The sequence below is a fragment of the Cherax quadricarinatus genome, chromosome 2, assembly GCF_038502225.1.
Source record: "Cherax quadricarinatus isolate ZL_2023a chromosome 2, ASM3850222v1, whole genome shotgun sequence".
NCBI classification, from domain to species: Eukaryota; Metazoa; Arthropoda; class Malacostraca; order Decapoda; family Parastacidae; genus Cherax; species Cherax quadricarinatus.
In genome coordinates, this window is record NC_091293.1 from 36,297,735 (window position 1) to 36,302,734 (window position 5,000).

The window sequence follows — 5,000 nt, forward strand, 5'->3', positions numbered from 1 at the left end:
AGCTGCACCAGTGGATTGGTGAACAGAACCATCAGCGTAAATAATTTGCGAGAGTGTGTGCTGTGTGACTAAGTTATCAATACAGCTTAAAGGCCTCATGTTTGGCTTCAAGGCGAAGTTTTGGTTGTGATTTAAGTAGTAGTTTGGGGGGAAATGGAGGAATGGTAGTTTGGAATGGGGTAATATTCCATGGAGCGGAGAAGTGCCGCTGTTGCCTTACTTGACATAGATCATGTATCTGATTCATGCGGAGGTCGGTTCCAGTTTTTTTCGATCCATCTGGAGGAGTGTTCACCATTGCTGAGGAAAGTTTGGAGGGCTTCTGTGCAGGGGTTTGAATGAGCTTGCCTGAGCATATTAACCCCAATTAGGATATTTCTTTCAGTAACACGATCTCTGATGCTTGGAATATCAAGTTCTTTTTGCATATTTAAAATTTTGGCAGTACGAGGGCATCCTAAAATGATCCTCATTGCTTCGTTCTGCAGTTTTTCCAGCCCTCCAAGCTTCCAGTCAGACACGAGAGCAAGTAGTAGCGCAGCATAATCAACCAATGATCTAATATAAGCAAGATACATCATTTTCACAATTTTAACATTAGCACCATACCTGGGGTGAAGCCCTGCCACAACTCTAAGTGCTCTTAGTCGTTCTTTGTATTGGCGACAAAGTCTTGTTACAACAGGTCCAAGTAGTGGAACCTCAAAACCTAGATACCTGTATCTGCTTACATATTCTAGAAGAGACCCATCATGCAATTGGATCTGACGAACTGTGCCTCTCTGTCGAGGAGGACGCCTATTGAGTATCTTTGTTTTATCAGTAGAAATTATCAAACCCAGGTCCTGACACGAGGCTAGTACATGATTAAGAATGTTTTGGGTGTTGGAGAATCCGGTGGTGTGAATCATTATATCATCAGCAAAACTAATCACATAATGATGGGGCTGACTAGGCATAGCATTAAGTAATGCATTAATTAGAATATTGAACAGTGTGGGACTGAGCACACCTCCCTGTGGGGTTCCTAATTCAAAGTCTTTAGTTTACACTTCTATGTCCCCTGGAACAACACAGACGATTTTCTGTTGGACAGGTAGCCTTTAATCCAGCGGAGAAGCCATCCTCCAACATCCATTCTGGCAAGTTCACTAATGATTACATGTCGGTTGGCTACATCGAAAGCGGATTTAAGGTCAAGGAAGGTAGTGTATGAGCTGTCAGTGTGCAGGGTGAGAAAGGTGGCTATGCAATGATGCACGTTCCTTCCATGCATGAAACTATGCAACCGGGGAGACAAAAATTGTTTGATTCTGTACATGAGACGATTAAGAATCATTCTCTCAAATGTTTTACACAAGCAGCTAGTAAGAGATATTGGCCGAAATGCATTTTGTTGATTGGGCTTAGGAATTGGAATGATGAGGCTGTTGGTCCAAGATTGAGGGAGCTCCCCAGTTATATAGCTCATGTTATATAATTCAAGTAATGGATTACCTGGTACTCGACACAGCAATCTGAGTATGTTGTAAGTAATACCATCCTCACCAGGCGACGTGGAGTTGCCCTTAGTTAGTGCTGCATCAAGTTCATAATTAGTGAAAGGAATGTTGCAATCATCTGCCTTGCTGAGCATAATGCAAACAAGTCTCTCCCTTGCATCATATTTGTCATTTAATTTTGCCTGTGTGGTACTGGGAAGATTGTCATAGCTAGATGTAGCAGCCCAAGCACTAACTCATTCGCCCTATGTAAGGGATGAGGGTGCGCGATCTGCCCAGTTCTGTTACCCTTAATTCTATTTATGTCCCTCCATGCCCGGCTAAGTGGGGTGTGAGCATTAAGACCGTTGACAAATTTTTCCCAGTCTGTTTTGCCGCAGCTCTGTCATACGCTCTCTGGCAGCAGCAAGGGCAGTTTGGAAGAGCCTCAGCATTCAAGGGGTACGATGTTTTCTATAGGCTAGGCCTAGTCTGCGAGCAGGACGTTTCAGTGTACGAAGTTTAGAATCATTGTAATAAGTATGGTTTTTGAAGGAGGTATGATTATTATGGAAGTTTGTTGGGTTTAGAGTACCAAGAGGTTGCAGTGGCGGCTCTAAGTAGTTCTGAATACTGCTCACAAGATCATTGTTAAAGGTCTCTACAGAGGAACACTCATAGGAATTATACCAGTCAGTCACATGTGCAACAAAGTCATCATGCTGATCTGTGGGAACATTAAAAACGTTTTCCGTTTGAATATCCCACCAGGAAGGATAGTATTACCAATATCTAGTGAGGTTAGCCTAGGGAAATGATCAGACGCTATATCTGTTACAATGGAAGACTCACAGCTGGCAGAAGTAATGTTGAAGCCCAGGCACAGATCAAGGACGCCTCCATAGATATGTGGGGGTTCAAGATCACCTACAATTTGGACATTATCATGACTGTTTAAGAGTGACAACAGTTGATTACCATTACGATTACCAAACTGTGAGTTTCCAATGCTTTTGTGTCTCGCATTGTAATCGCCAATAATAAGAGTAGGCTCAGAATGAGCACAAGTTGGGAGCTCCAAGTAATTAAATTTATCAGCAGGAGCATACAAGTTAAATATGTTGAGAGCAGAGTTCCCAATATAAATCCTAACACCGTGATACTGTAGCCCCTCTGTTTTCTTATGTGCAAGAAGTTGATGAGGAAGTGATTTTTTAATATATAGAACACAAGAGTTAGTAGATTTGAGGTTATATGCAACAAATGGTGGTAATTTAGGGGGTTGGGATTTTTCAGGGACTCTGCACTCTTGTAGACACACAACATCAATGGGTCCGGTGGTTACTTTATGATGAATGTCAGGAAGTCTTTTTCTAAGTGATGCAATATTCCAGCTTAATATAGAAAGTTTGGCCACAAAATAGAGCGAAACACCAACGTCAAAGACCTGGGAGTGATCATGTCGGAGGATCTCACCTTCACGGACCATAACATTGTATCAATCGCATCTGCTAGAAAAATTACAGGATGGATAATGAGAACCTTCAAAGTGTCAGGGGCCCGAGACTGTTCAACTGCCTCCCAGCACACATAAGGGGGATTACCAACAGACCCCTGGCAGTCTTCAAGCTGGCACTGGACAAGCACCTAAAGTCGGTTCCTGACCAGCCGGGCTGTGGCTCGTACGTTGGTTTGCGTGCAGCCAGCAGCAACAGCCTGGTTGATCAGGCTCTGATCCACCAGGAGGCCTGGTCACAGACCGGGCCGCGGGGGCGTTGACCCCCGGAACTCTCTCCAGGTAAACTCCAGGTTAGGTACTTTGTCGTACTTATACGTGCTGTGAAAATTCTCTGTACATTCTCCAGGTCTGCTCTTCGCCTTCTTTGCAAGGGCCGTTAGTGTACAGCAACATTCCAGCCTAGAGAGAACAAGCGATTTGAAGAGAATCATCGTGGGCTTGGCATCCTTAGTTTTGAAGCTTTCTCATTATCCATCCTATCATTGTCCTAGCAGCTGTAGACGTCAGACGTCAGAGACGAGAGTGTTTTGAACGGAATTCTTCATGTACTCTCTTAACCTGGTCAACTTGTCGTCCATCGATAATTCTCTCTCCATGGAGAAACTCTTTGATATGAAAGTAAGCGTTAGTCAGTGGTTGCCAGATTTGGCGAAAGAGAAGGGTGAGGTAGTCGCAGCTACCCACACTCCCGGGCAGCACCCACGACACACCCATTCATGGGTGTAGAACATGACAGGTAGTGTGCGTGCGTATCGTTGATGCTTCTACCACATGCTTGCTGCATGAGACGGTAACATGAGATAGGCACCTCCCAGAAAACCTTGAAGGTCTATGGTAAATACGTTGAAGGATGTGTCTGTTTATATACGCTAGTTCAAGCAGTAAAATATCTTTACTGGTGAACAGCTGACACGCAGCCTTAGTAACCCTCGTGTAATCGATTGCTTTTAAACGTAATAAAGCAACCAACTTTACAGTGTTTATTGAGGGCATTGAATGAGCGCTTGCTGCAATCTGGCTCCAGCAACTTCCGTCTAGATACCGGAAGTGAGGATGGTGCCTGTGACATACCTCTGAAAGGTTTCCATTTTTTTTACCTTCCATGTTAGGTATAGCTTCTGACACCCCACCTACCCACGCGGCCCTCTTGGGTAAATTGGGTTAGGAGTGTTTGATCATCAGTGGAGGGCGGGTAAGGGGGATAGGTTGAGGGTAGGTGTTCTGGTGGGAGTTAGGGTGGGTGGGTGGGTTGTTAGGGGTTAGGGTGGGTGGGCTGGTAGGGGCTAGGGTGGGTGGGCTTGTAGGGGTTAGTGTGGGTGGGCTGGTAGGAGCTAGGGTGGGTGGGCTGGTAGGGGCTAGGGTGGGTGGGCTTGTAGGGGTTAGTGTGGGTGGGCTGGTAGGGGCTAGGGTGGATGGGTGGGCTGGTAGGGGTTAGTGTGGGTGGGCTGGTAGGGGCTAGGGTGGATGGGTGGGCTGGTAGGGGTTAGGGTGGGTGGGTGGGTGTTATGGTAGGGGTTAGGATGGGTGGATGGGTTAAGGTGGGTCACATAATCCTTCCAAATGTTTCCTCTTCCCACATGACCCATGGAAGCCACTCATCTATATTGGAGGTTTGTTCCTGTTAATTACTGTCTCGAGGCCGTTAATGAGGTACTTACTCTGTCCTCGAAGCTGTTAATTAGGTACCGCAACCTCAAGGTTAATGATGTACCACGTCCTCGAAGTTAATGTTTATATGTAAACAGTAGTATTGCAGCTTTTAACGTTCCACCCCTGGCAAGGTAAACTTACCCTTGTAGAACCTCCACTCCCTGGCAAGGTAAACTTACCCTTGTAGAACCTCCACTCCCTGGCAAGGTAAACTTACCCTTGTAGAACCTCCACTCCCTGGCAAGGTAAACTTACCCTTGTATAACCTCCACTCCCTGGCAAGATAAACTTACCCTTGTAGAACCTCCACTCCCTGGCAAGGTAAACTTACCCTTGTAGAACCTCCACTC